The sequence below is a fragment of the Silene latifolia genome, chromosome 7, assembly GCF_048544455.1.
Source record: "Silene latifolia isolate original U9 population chromosome 7, ASM4854445v1, whole genome shotgun sequence".
Classification (NCBI taxonomy): domain Eukaryota; kingdom Viridiplantae; phylum Streptophyta; class Magnoliopsida; order Caryophyllales; family Caryophyllaceae; genus Silene; species Silene latifolia.
Window position 1 is genome coordinate 69,865,274 of NC_133532.1, and position 14,725 is coordinate 69,879,998.

Below are 14,725 nucleotides of genomic sequence, written 5' to 3' on the forward strand. Positions count from 1 at the left end.
TGGGTTGATGGGAATATGGCCAAGGATGGCACGGTAGGAGCAGTTTCAGGGCTTTGAAGGCTTGAAAACCCTTTAACAAAGGCTCGTCGTCATGTGACGCGGCCTGAATTTACTTTAATGTTGCAGGTGATGAGGCTTCTACTTCTGGGAGAGCTCCCATGGAGATAGACGCCGCTATTGTTGAGGAGGCTTTAGAGCAGGCCTTCACCGCTGCGGTGATGGCCGCTGGAGACGAGGAGGAGGCCGTCGAGGAGGAGGAGGCCCCGAGACGGGCCAACGTCGGGGGAGGAGGTCGTCAGCTGAGAGGAGCTCCTGCGTGGGCTGAGACCTGGGAGAGTAGACACCTCGTGTGGGCTGCAGAGGGTCACCTGTCCTACAGGACGGTGAAGAGCTTGGTAAATAAGAATTCACTACTCATTATTCATCCTCTTTCATCCTTTTTGTCCAAATTTCTTTCAAATTTCATTTAAAACTAAAGATAGCTTTGTTTCAAATCATAATAGGAGGCCGGGAACATCAGGTCGTTCTCGGGTTACACGACAGCGATGGAGCACTACGAGCAGCTATCGGCGGAGGAGAGGGCCATGATCGAGCGTGGAGCGTTCGATCCTCTGGTTCAGGTCTGGAGGGATATCGTGAAGAGGAAGTTACGGGCTAACCTTAGCCTGGTCCGCGCTTTCTTGGATCAATTCTGGGATACGACTTCCACGTTTCACCTACCTTTTGGTGAGGTGGGTGTCACTCTGGAGGATTACGGCATGATTTCAGTGTGCCGTGTGGGACCGAGGAGATGGTGTGGCGGAGAGGCGCTATGAGGGCGGATTCGGCCGAGGCGAGGAGATTGATCGGTTGGAACTTGTCGCCGAAGGCTGTTGCGATCGGGTTTGGTACCCAGACTTACGTCCGAGACTACTTTGCGGGGAAGACCCCGGCGCTGGTGACGATCGATGGGAGGGAGACAGCTCCTCCTCCCTGTACAGCTGAGCGGAGGGCTCGTCTGTGCCTTTGGTGGTTTCTGTCTTCGATTTACCTCGGAGACAAGGGCGAGAGGCTGTCGACGAAGCTTCTTCCCTTCCTTTCTGACTTGAGTTCCCTAGGGCGCTGGGACTGGGTCACTGCTGGTTTTGCGGTCCTCATCCGCTTTATGAGGGCCATGGTTCGTCCGGAGTTGATGGAGAAGGGGACTTCTCCTGGCGCTGTCGGATCTGGACTACTGTTGGAGGTATGAACCTTTAGACCAAAGTAAATTCCTTCCTTTATCAAACTACGAAAGATCGTCATTGATTATTCTGTTTTACAGGCGTGGGTGTACTCCTACTTTCCGGGCCTCGCGCCCAAGAGGACGGAGCCGTTGGAGAGGGCCTATCCCGTGGTGAGGGATTGGGTCATGTGCCGGACGAAGAGCAAGCGTTCTTCTCACAATGTCTACCGGCGGGACGTGAACGCTCTTCAGCTGAGCAGCGTGAGTATCCCATTTGTATTCATTTACTCTTCTTATACTTTGCTTTTTCTTGATCATAGGAATGATCTTTGCCTTTATATTGTCGCAGTGGGTGCCCAGACCTTGGGCGGAGTACGCTGGAGCGCCTCCTTTCGTCGCTGAGGTCCTTCGACCTAGGAGCCCGAGTCGGCTGTTGTTGAGGACGTCGATGGGTCCTGTGTGGTACTTGGGCGAGCCGTTGGCTCGTCAGTGCTCTCGGGACGTGTTGACGGTTCCCGTCGATCCTCCCGGGACGATGTTTAGGGAGCCTTCTGAGGCTGAGAGGGAGGCGGACTTCGCTGGTGCCAGTGGCGACGACCTTCTTCTTCCTGGCGAGGACTACTCGGCGTTCCTTTACGGGAGGTTGGCGTACTGGCCGGTAGTGGTGAGTATCTTTTACTTTTTGCTTGATTTGATTTCGAGAATTGCGACGAAAGATCATCGATTAACGAGAGCTATTTGTCTTTGCAGGAGGTTGAGGCGGCGGGCATCGAGCCCCCAGAGTACCCCGAGACCCTCGAGTACACTGACGCGACCGGGAGGACGACGATCTCCGAGTTGCGTGACTTTGACGTAGCTGTGACGGATGCTGGCTTAGATGATGGCGGCAAGATTCGATTCGGAGGGTAAGCCTCCAACTTGTATGACTTTTGTGTAAGAACACATTTGATTGAGTTCGCTCAATTTGCTGAGAATTTCTTTTGATAATGCAGGTCGCACCGTCCCGGTTCGTGGCACTATGGAGGGTGGCCAACCGGCTGCGAGCTACTGCCATCGAGGCACTCGTCGGTGGTCGAGGTCGCCAGGTATGAACCTTATTTGATTTTTGATTTTGATTTTTTTTTTTTTTGATTTCCAATTTCGCTTAAATCGATTAACATGAGCCAATGTGTTGCTGTTTACAGGGTGACCGCGAGCTGGAGCGAGAGTTGACCCAGTCTCGGGAGGAGACGGCTCGCTTGTTGAGGGAGCTCGAGGTTCGGGACGCCGAGATCGCCGTTCTGGTGGCGAGAGTTGCCGAGTCGGAGGGCGCCCAGCAGTAGTGTCGTGTAGTTTTGTAGACTTGTACATTTTGGACATTTGATTTTGAAACATTTTTGGACTCTGTTTGGGGCGCAAGCCCCCAGTTTGCTTGGACTTTTGGACTTTGTTCGGGGCGCAAGCCCCGGTTGCTTGTACATTTGTATATACGATGGCCACGAGTGCCTTTCTTTCTTTGGGTTGTGTTGCTTGTACTGCAGGTTAGTTCTTGAACAGGTTTGGTAGACAACGGTTTATGCCGTCATGCTGCCGAAATTTACATGGAAATTACGCAAAACATACATTTTATATACATATGGCCTTAATCAGCGCAAAATGAGACTCAAAAGAGCACGAGGAAAAGCAAAAATTTGCCGGAAATGACCGGACGGTAGGGAGGGTTACCCCCTAAAAAAAAAGAAAAAAAGAAATCTGTAAGTTAGAGATGTGGAAATGAAATTAAGAAAATAAAAAATAATGATAAAAAAAAGGGTAAATGAATTATAATGGAAATTATGTCCTAAGATGAGGAATTGAAAAAAAAAAATGAAAATGAAATGTATTTCCTAAAATGACAATGTGCACATGTGGTGAAATGGCGAATTGTCGATGTCGTCTCGAAATGCGTCCCGCGAAAATAGGAAACTTGAAACATGGTAAACTGCTCGTATGTACCAAAATAAAATCCCGTAGGAATAGGAAATTATTCGTTATAGAATTAGGAAAGATCCAAATGCGTAAATCACAGAAGTGAGGGCGGGAAGAGGCGCAAAGCATGAGCCGCATCTCTCGAAGAGGCGCAGCGAGTCTTTGCGCTTTGTTCCCAAGCAGTCCGTTCTGGCGGATTTTTGGAAACAGCAATTAGTATAAATAGAAGCGTCGACGGGGCGTTAATTCACACAATTCTTCAGTCTCCTCCTCGTCTATTCACATAAAACTCTCAAAATAAATCTTCAAGAGAAAATTGTCATTATGAATAGTTTGGAGATCCGCTTGAAGGAATGGACCAACGAGTTTTCGAATATGGAGAAGCACGACATGGGTGCTTATAACCTTGGGTCTTTGTTGAGTTTGAAACTCATTAAGGTAGTAAAACCGTTCTTGGATGCTTGCCTTGACTATTGGGACCCGAATTATCATGTTTTCGCGTTCCCGGGAGGTGATATTTGCCCGTTTCCTGAAGAAATTGCTGCTATTGGTGGGTGGGACCCTGAACATTTACCTGCCATTCCTTCTACTTCACAAGGGTATAAGAGCAAATTCAGAGACTTGCTTGGCCTGACTAGACTTGAGGTGGATCGCTTAGTTACCCCGAAAGGCGTGAGAATGTTGGACTTTGTAGACCGATTCATTAACAGGGCCGACCCTACTGTTTCCCATGTTGCCAGGAGGAGGGCATTTGGCTTTTGTTTGCTGCACGTGTATGTCTTCCAAGGACACGTTGATGAGGATTTGAGAGGTGATCCCCGTCTTTTGGGTCTTATTGAGCAAATGGAGCTGCGCAGGAGCCCAGCTTGCTTATGCTTAGGAGAGATCATTTTGGGTTTGGATAATAGGAAATCCAACCGCGATCTGCCGTTCTTGGGGAGTCCCATCATTTTGCAGGTAAAAGACATCATCTTTTCTTCTTTTTTTTTTCGTTTTTTTTTTTTTCGTTTTTTTTTTTTTTTTTGCTTTTTTTTTTTTTTTTTTTTTTTTTTTTTTTTCGATGTCTAATACCTGCTCTTGGTAGGTTTGCTTATGGAACGGCTCCGACTGATCGAGCCCCCAGTTCATGCACTTTCCTATCATTCCCGTTCGATTGCGATGAGGACGCGGTTGTACATGGTGGACTTCACTCGGGTTTGTGACTATTGGAAGAACAAGCTGAAGAATGATGATGGTCCGTTGATTAGGTGGGTCGTACCGTGGTGGCACCTCAAGTCTCATCCCGGAGTATCTTCTTTGGATCCCACTAGGTCCGTGCGCATTCTGGGATTGGAGTTTATGGTATGCATCTTTCCGGAAAGATTGATGAGGCAAGTTGGGTTGAAGCGGGACGATCCCTAGGCTTGATACCGTTCCATGAGATGCTATGGCGCTTACTACGAGAGAGTCGAACGAGCAGTGGGCCATTAAATGGGCCCAAAGAAACATGTGGTTCTTGAGCTTCTCCGCCAATGCTTTGTGGGTGTCGGATTCTTATCTGAGGTGGAGAAAGGCTGCAACTCCGGAAGAGCGCGAGAGACTGAGGAAACGTGAGCCTGTTGATTACAAGGTGCGCGAGGGAGAGAAAGAGAAGGAGAAGCATCTGACAGAGGGAGAAGAAGAAGCCGGGTTTCAGGTCATTCATCCTTCAAAGAAATCAAAGACTACTCCTGTCGCAGAGCTGGTGGTTGGCAAGAACGGAAGAGTCAGGCCTCGAGAAAGACCGTTGGTGATTAGGTCTGAAGTGGTGCAAGAACGCCCAGCTCGAGGTTGTGACGGGAAATATGACAAGAATGACAAGGGCAAGGGGAAGATGGAGGAATAGCCCGAGTCTTTATTTGTTATTTGATTATTATTGTTATTGTTGTTGTAATAAAAAGGAGGGATTTTTAGAATCCTAGCCTACTCTATTTTTATTATGTAACGTACTACTATTATTAGAAAGTGAATGAAATAAAAAAGGTTAAATGGTTATGACACCGTTGAGATTTTCCACTTATTATTCTTGTCGAATTTCAAATGCAATGCAAATGTCCTTCTATTTACATTTTTGGATATAATGGGTTGAATCCCGTGAAGGATTGCCTACGTATTCACTTAAGAAGCGAAATCAAACCCTTGCGCGTAGTTCGAGTAAATGTAAAAGAATATTTGTTCGAAGCAAGAGCTTGTAATGAACATAGAAAATAAACATGAGCTTTTGCTTACTCTGGAGGTGCGAATTTAGTTTATTTGATGATATGAGGATGACAAACTTGTCAAAATGCAAGAGCACAGTGACATTTAGCTTATTTCAGCTTGGCCAGGGGCCGTTTATTTAGTGCCACAAGAGCGACACATGGGTTTACGCGAGGCGCGTTTTTGTCCTATTCTAGGCATAGTACCGTTTCAATTGGTCGAGGTTTGTGGGGTTTGAAAACTCATTCCCATCTAGGTCTGTGATTCTAATCGCACCCCCTGGGAGTATGGATTTGACTAGAAATGGTCCGGCCCAATTAAGTTTGAATTTTCCCCTTGGGTCGACAGGTAAAAGAGCTCTAACCGATTTGAGTACTAAGTCTCCTTCTTTGATGTTTCTTGGCCTAACCCTTTTGTTGAAAGCTCGTTTGATACGTGCTTGATATGTTTGGACATTATGCAAGGCGCGTAGCCTACGTTCATCCAGGAGGATGAGTTCTTCATACCTATCCCTCTTCCAATCGGCCTCCGGGATTTGACTTTCTAGTAGAATACGCAAGGATGGTATCTCTAGCTCGACTGGTTGTACAGCTTCCATGCCGTAGGTCAAATAGAAAGGAGTAGCCCCAGTGGGCGTTCTAACAGATGTACGGTACCCCCATAAGGCGAAAGGTATCTTGCTTGGCCAATCTCTATAGTTGTCGATCATTTTCTTGAGAATCGTGACAACATTCTTATTTGCCGCCTCTACCGCGCCGTTAGTCTGTGGTCTATAGGGCGAAGAGTGGTGATGCTTAATCTTGTATTTGGCTAGCAATTGCTCGGTTTCGGCTTGGAAGTGTGACCCGTTATCGCTAATGATCTCATGTGGGCAACCATATCGACAGATGATGTTGTTTTGTATGAATTTTGCCACATTTTTAGCCGTAAGACCAGTGTAGGAAGCCGCTTCTACCCATTTGGTGAAATAGTCAATCGCCACTAGAATGAAACAGTGACCTCCTGTTCCGGCTGGGGTTATTTTCCCAATTATGTCGATTCCCCATGCAGGGAATGGCCAAGGAGATGTCATCGTGTAGAGCAACGAAGGAGGGACATGTTGTACATTCCCGAAGATTTGACAATTGTGGCAGTGTCTCACGTACTTGATGCAATCGGATTCCATTGTGGTCCAATAATATCCCAAACGTGTGATTTTCTTTGCCATCATGGGCCCACTCATGTGAGGACCGCATTCTCCGTCGTGGACTTCTTCCATCACCTTTTGTGCCTGTGAATGATCAAGGCATCGCAGGACTACACCAAGAGGTGTTCTTTTGTATAATTCTCCTTGCATCAGAATGTATTGGGAAGCTAGTAGGCGTATAGCGCGTTGTCCCCTCTTGTCCATATCTGGTGGATAGGTACCATTAAGCTTGAAATTCAGGATTGCTTGGAACCAGGGTTCCTGCGCGATTTCCTCTTCGTCGGTGATTTGATGGACGTAAGCCGGCTCTGACCGTCGTTCGATGCACAAAGGCATTTCTATCATGTGATCTGGCATATTTATCAGAGATGCAAGTTTCGCAAGAGCGTCTGCAAATTGATTTTCCTCCCGAGGTAGGTGTAGGTATGTTACATGATCAAAGAATTGAGCGACTTGGTCTATCCTAGCCTGATAGGGTGCGAGGCTTTCGCTTCGGATTTTCCAGGATCCTGTAACTTGGTTGATGATCAGTGATGAGTCCCCATGTACTCGGAGGTTTTTGATGCCTAAGCTTAATGCCGCTTGTAGTCCAATGAGGCAAGCTTCGTATTCTCCAGTGTTGTTTGTCACCTCGAAGTCGAGTTTGACAGCAATCGGTGTATGCTCACCTTCAGAAGAAATGAGCAACACTCCTATTCCGAATCCTCTTAAGTTGGATGCTCCATCAAAGTATAGGTCCCAGGAGTCTACATCTGTTTGAAGTATATCCTCGTCGGTAAATGACCAAGTATCTATGGTTTGTGCGTCGTTGATAGGATTTTCTGCGAAGAATTCGGCGACGGCGCGACCTTTTATAACTTTCAGTGGCACATATTTAAGGTCGAATTCTGAGAGCATCAGAGTCCATCTTGCCAGACGTCCGTTGAGGACAGGTTTCTCGAAGAGGTATTTGACTGGATCCATTTTGGAGTATATCTTGACGGAGTAGCTAAGCATGTAGTGACGTAGCTTCTTCGTTGCCCACACAAGAGCGAGGCATGTCTTTTCGAGTTGTGAGTATTTGCACTCATATTCCAAGAACTTCTTACTTAGATAGTAAATAGCTCTTTCTTCGCTTCCTACAGTTTGAGCCAACATGGCACCCATGGCGGTTTCCGTTACTGTGAGATATAAACCAAGAGGTTGATCTCGTTGCGGTGGCATGAGCACTGGTGGTTTAGCCAATATCTCCTTAATTCGGTCAAACGCCTTTTGACAATCATCATCCCACATGGTGTGGTCTGTTTTCTTGAGTTTCTTGAAGATAGGCTCACAGATCATCGTAAGTTTCGATATGAATCGACTTATGTACTGTACTTTTCCCAGGAATCCTCTGACTTCTTTTTCTGTTTGAGATTGTGGCATTTCGATCAGAGCTTTGATTTTTGAAGGATCTATTTCTATACCGAGTTGGCTAACGACATATCCCAGGAGTTTCCAGATGTTACCCCAAATGTGCATTTCTGTGGGTTGAGTCTCATGTTGTACTTTCGTAGTCTCGCGAAGAACTTGCGAAGGTTCGCAATATGTCCCTCTCTTGCCTTGGATTTGACGATCATGTCGTCTACGTATACCTCAATTTCTTTGTGCATCATGTCATGTAGGAGTGTAGTTGCGGTGCGTTGGTATTGATGCGACCATAATTGGCGCATATTTAGCCCCCGAATTACCATTGTTTCTATGCTTTTTAGTGCTTATTCGGGTCATTTCTTATCTTTAGATCTTTGTTTTGCATATTCTTTGAGATTTTGATCCCTTGGTAGGAAAGGAGTAAGAATCTTGCATTTTCATGGCAAAACGAGGCTAAATGGATCGTATTCAATGACCAAGCATCAAGGAGAGACAAGACTAGAAGGCCTTTGTACATAGCTAAGTAGAAGATCATTGTTGAGAAAGGATCCTTGAGTCCCCAAGGAAATCCCCAAGGATTCTATGAAGAAAAGGGAAGAAAAGAAGAAGGAATGACGCTGTAGAAGAATCCGAACGGATCATCCACGATCCGTCCGTCCGCCCAGCTCAATCCGAGCGTCCTTACCCAGGATCCGCTCGGATCCCCCAGGCCCAATCCGAGCGTCTTCTGCCTCGATCCGCTCGGATCGTCCATGCCCCATCCGTCCGTCCCGACTCCGATCCGCTCGGATCACAGCACAGCACCGTTTTGTTCTTCAAGTCACGAAATGGAGAAGCCCTTCTCTCGGACAATCCCGGAGTCTCCTTGCTCAACTTAAAAAGTGTAATTACTAGTTTAGCCCTTAGTTAACCCTAATGCATCCTCCCTAATTTTCACTATAAATACCCCATTAGTCTAATTAGAGGAGCATGTTCTTCTAATCAATAATTAGAGTAGTTAATATCAATCAAATCTCTCTTCAATATTGTAATCAAATATTAATCAAGTTTTAATCCAAGTTTTAGTTCCTTAATCTCTCTCTTGTTCTTACTTTATTTTGGGTAATTGAAGATTATTTGGGTTATTATTGGGAGATTGACAACCTCTCAATCTAGGATTCAAGTACTTCTATTATTCTTGCTTTATTATTGGAATCATTAGTAGGTATAATCTCTTAATCCCTTTTTAATTATTGCTAATTACTTTCATTTATTCATCATGTTTCATTATGTTAGTATGATTGACAACCTTTCTAGCATGATCAATATGATAATGAGTGAGTAGTTTCTTAGCTAGGGTTTAATGGGTGATTAGGGGAAACCAACATGGGGATGATTCATGCTTAAATCAATATGCTTTCATATCTTATTTGCTTGCTTGTTTTGATCTTAATACATGCACATGTTATGTTTGATGAAATGCTAAGCCTATGAATCCTTGCATTTATTATCATCTACTATCTCTTCAACTTGACTTGTAAGACATAACCCAACTCGAGTCTTGTTAGATCATGCATGTGTTAAGTAGGAAAGATTAAGTCGACTTGTAGGTGTTGTACAATCCAAGAGATTCGGCTCCGGGACCCAAACTTTCCTAGGATTGTAAGATATAACCCAACTCAATCCATCACAACAATAATTGCTTGCTTATAATTTGAGAACATGTTTGTATGATCATATCCCATGAATCCCCTATGAACCCATGACACCCTAGTGCTTTTAATCAATTGTTTACACCCTTATTCCATTTACCTTGTTAGTTTATTTCCATTGCTATTTTAGTTTAGTAACCTTCTACATCAACCCAACTTGTGACACCCCTAGACACCGCTAGTAGCAATAGAAATCTTCGTTTTCAATACCCGTCCCTTGGGATCCGACCTTTACTTGCCTCTTTACTAATTGTAGAGTTGTTTGTGAAGTATAAATTGTGTTTTGTATCGACCATTGACCAACGACCACATTTGCTTAATTTGTGAACTAAATGGCTCCGATCAAAAATGGCGCCGTTGCCGGGGACGGTGTTTAATTGATTTTAGATTTCTTTTGTTATTTTTAGTTGTGTCTTTTTCACCTTGGGGAAGTAAAACTCCTCAAGGTTTGTTCTAATTGTTTTCTAGTTGTTTGATATTTTGCATGTCTAGAAGGTTACAAAGAGATTTGTTACCTTTTGACCGTGAAATCGAAAGAACCTTGACGAATAATAGGAGACTTGTTAGGAGGAATTTGGGAAGTGTTGGTGAAGTTGTTCAACCCACTAGTGAGTTTGTCAATCCTTTCGCAATAGAAGGAGAAGAGAACCCATTAAACAATACCACACAAAATCCACCTACAATGCCTAAATTCTCGTCTCACTCTATACCCACCGAGGAGGATCTACCAAACGGTACTCCTACCCCACAACATCTTACCGGAAACTTTATTGCCAAGTCCGCCTTCATCCAACTAGTTGAGAGGAGCCAATTCGGGGGCATGCCAAGTGAGGACCCTCATTCTCATATGGAAACATTTTGTGATTATTGTGAAGCTATCTCTCAAACGGGCGTGACTCAAGACCAAATAAGATGGGTCTTATTTCCTTTTTCGTTAATCGGCACCGCAAAGCAATGGTTGAAGGGCCTTGATAAGGCCACCCTTGGAATAGATTCTTGGAAGAAGTTAGCTCTAGCTTTCTACAAAAAATTCTACCCACCGGAAAAAACTAATATGCTAAGAGCTCAAATTACGGGTTTTAAGCAAAGGGATGAAGAATCTTTGTATGAAGCTTGGGAGCGGTTCAAAGGTATTTGTCGCTCATGTCCTCACCATGGACTTAGCGAATGGTTTTTAGTGCAACAATTTTGGAATGGTTTATATGAAGATTCAAGGAACATTCTCAATATGGGATCAAATGGAATGTTCACCGAAGTTGATGACAATCAAACATGGAACAAGATTGAGGAAATGGCGGTCCATAATTCGCAATATAGTAGGCCTCGCAAGGCTACTAGAGGAAAGTATGAAGTGGACACCGTTACTCAATTGGGTGCTCAACTTAGTGCTCACATTGACACTATCAACTTGAAGTTTGAACAAGCTATGGCTAGACTTGAGGAAAACTCAAAATCAACAAAGCATCATGTCAATGCCTTGACGGCATCCTCATCAATCCCAAGCGGGATATGTGAGAATTGTGGAACCTTAGGTCATGATCAAGGAGAATGTAGGGGAACAACCGAGCAAGTTAATGCTTTCCAAGCTTACAAAAGTGGTACCCCTTATTCAAATTTTTACAATGAAAACACCAAGTTCCATCCAAATCTCTCATACAAAAGCCAAAATGTTCAAAACCCTCAACCAACATACACTCCACCACCCATGAGAAATCAAAACCAAAGACCCTTTTTCAATCAAAACCAAGGTTACCAAAATCAAAATCCATACAATCACCAAAATGACCAAAGTTTTGATGTCCAAAAAGCGGTCCTTCAAATGCAAAAAAATCAACAAGAATTTTTCACCCAAATGCAAAAAGATAGCCAAGCAAAGGATACCACCATCAACAACATTCTAGCTCACACCAAGATGTTGGAAACACAATTGACCCAACTAGCATCTTCGAACTCACAAAGACAAAAAGGGCAATTACCACCACAAAGTAATCCCCCTAGACATGAAACGGTTAGTGCCATTCACTTGAGAAGTGGTACAAGATATGAAGCACCGAAGAAGCAAGTTGAGGATGAAGTTGTGAGAGCTAGTGAGAATGAAGTTGTGGTGCAAAGTCCCAAAGAAGGGGAATCATCAAAAGAAGAAAATTCAAAGAAAAATGAAGACAAAGCCAAAGAAAAGGAGCCCATTGTGATTAGACTTCCTTTTCCAAGTCGTCAAGCCAAGCCTAAATTTGATGATCAACTTGGAAAGTTCATGGAAATTGTGAAGAACTTAGAAGTCTCAATTCCTTTCACGGAATTAATCAATCACGTTCCGGCCTATGCGAAATACATGAAGGATATTCTCACAAAGAAGAAGTCAATCCGGAAACTTGAGACTATCGCCTTCACTAAGGTGAGTAGTGCAATACTTCAAGGGAGTTCACCTCCAAAGCTAAAGGATCCGGGAAGCTTCTCAATACCGTGTACCATTGGCGACACAACAATCAACAAAGCCTTATGTGATCTAGGGGCTAGTGTGAGTGTCATGCCATACTCGGTGAGTAAAAGGTTGGGAATGGGAGAGCTTAAGTGCACCAATATCACACTTCAAATGGCCGATAGATCGACGAAGACACCGCTAGGGATATGGGAAGATGTCCCCGTGCGAATTGGGAAGTTTTTCATCCCGGTGGACTTTGTCATTGTTGATATGGAGGAAGATTCCAACATTCCAATCATCTTAGGAAGACCTTTCCTACACACCGCGGGTGCGGTGATTGATGTGAAACATGGAGAGCTCACTCTAGAAGTGGGAGATGAAAGCATAACTTTTAATCTTGACAAGACCATGAGAGCTCCTCGTTTGCATGAGCCATGTTTCATGATTGATCACTATAGCCGGAAAGATGAAAAGAAGAGATCAGAACTCCAATGGAGGAAGAAAGTTGAAGATGCTCCATTCAAAGAGCAAGTGAATTGTGACAAGGAGAGCTTGCAAAGCTCATCAAAATCAACCAAGGAAGAAGAAGATGGCCTCATTGGCCAAAAGAAGAATTTAGGAGAGTTGTCTCCATCCAAGCAAGAGATTTTCAATGATCAACTCAATGAAGTTTGTGGTCTTTGGGACGACGAATTTGAAGGGATCTTTAATCCCTACATTGGGCATGCCATCGGTCATGATCAACAACAAGGACCAAGATCTATTGAAAACCTCTACCACAACAATGAACAAGCTTTTAACTACTTCTTCGAGGTGTTGAGCAACATCAACAACACCTTGAACATGCCTCCTTGACATCTCATCAAGAATGAGAGTTTGGTGGAGTCCTCCCTAAACCACCACTTGTAAATATTTCTAACTCCCTAACTTACATTTAATTTTTGCATTACATTTTTTTGTCATTTTTGGATTTTATTTACCTTGATCAAAATAATTGTCATGAAAAGAGAGAAGTGAGGGAGGGACTAATGATTTTAATTAATGTGTAGTGATTTACCTTAGTGTGGGGATGGGAATTGCCTAGGCTATTCATGCCTTAGTAGTGCCCCCACAATGAAGAACACAAGAAAAAAAAAAAAAAAAAAAAAGAAAGAAAGAAAGAATGTTAAGGAATGGGTTTGCGCAAGGATCCGTGTAATCAAAGAAGAATCCGAGCGGATTCTGGAGAATCCGCCCGTCTACAGAGGATCCGAGCGTCCAGCTCAGAAGACGCCCGTCTTGGGCTGTGCAAAAATTGAAGAATTCCTGTCTGTTAAGGAATCCGAGCGGATTCCTGGAAAAGACGCCCGTCTGCCAGGATCCGTCCGTCTCCGGTAAAATCCGCCCGTCTTGAAGCTGAAGAAAAACAAGAAAAATCTCTGGATGAGAATCCGTCCGGATTTCCCAAGAGACGCCCGTCCCTCAGTAAAAATCCGAACGGATTTCCCCAGGAGACGCCCGTCTTTAGGCGGGATTTTTAAAATTTGAAGCTTGAAAATCCGAGCGGATTGCGCCTAATCCGCACGGATCGTGCCTGCATCTTCGAGATTTTCGTTTCTTTAAATACCCCCCCACCTTCATTCATTCATTCATTCATTCATAAACACTACCCATAACACCAAAACCCTCATCCTCTCCATCTCAAACACAAAAACCCTCAACAAAATCACCAAAACAAAATCAAACCATCCTTCAAAACATCAAATTAATCACTCCATCTTCAAGAAAAATCAAAACCAAGCACAAAATCTTCACCTTTGAATTGATTTTTGTTCTCATAAAGGCAAAGCCTTTCACTTTCAAAATCGATTTGGGCATTCTACAAATTGAAGATTTTTGATTCTTTACTTGGTTTGTTCATCACATGGCAAGAACAAAGGGAGCAACAAAAGCAACAAAGGCACCAAAAGCAAAGGCTCTCTCTCAAAGGCAAAAAGCTCTACAAACGAAGAAAGCTTTGGCAATGGTGGTATCAACTCCAAGCTTGGAAGTGCAACAACCTCAACAAATTTCTATGGAAGCATCACCTTCAACTCCGGTAATTAATCAACTCTTGCATTATCCGGAGGTAACCTTCATTTCCGATGACCATAGAAATGCATTTGTTAAGTTTGCTATGAGACAAATTCAATCCACCAAATTCATATGCCAAGATGCCTTAGAGAAGCTAGGTGTCCTTGAACAAACAAGAGTCTTTTTCAATGCCATGGGTTTGAAGAAATTGTTTGAAATGGAAGAAGTAACATACCCCTCCCTTGTCTTGGAATTCTTAAGTTCCTTGAAAGTGACAAAAGTTGAGAATAGGGAAAATATTGAGTTTCGTCTAGCTAACACTAGTAGACGCATTTCCTTTCCGGAATTGGGTAGAATATTGGGTCTTAGCGATGAACCTAATTTCTATAAGCAATATGGTAAGTACGATCCCGAGCCTCTTTGGGAGGCAATCTCCGGGAAGAAATATGAAGATTTTCATGCTTGTCGTGCTCTCTTGGTCCATCATCCGGGCATAAGAGTATGGCACAAAGTTGTGGGAAATACCATAATTGCTAGAAGAGACACCAATCATTTCACGGGACTCGATTTTATTCTCCTTGAATCAACTTTGAATATTGGAAGAATTCACACCAAGCCTT

At 43.9% G+C, this 14,725-nt stretch overlaps 1 non-coding gene across 1 annotated transcript; it reads right to left on the bottom strand.

Moving 5' to 3' along the window:
• Positions 1–10,685: 10,685 nt before the first annotated feature.
• On the bottom strand, positions 10,686–10,792 carry LOC141593519 (small nucleolar RNA R71). The gene has a single exon (XR_012521597.1). It is a non-coding gene; the product is annotated as a small nucleolar RNA R71 (small nucleolar RNA).
• Between the last annotated feature and the right edge of the window lie 3,933 nt (positions 10,793–14,725).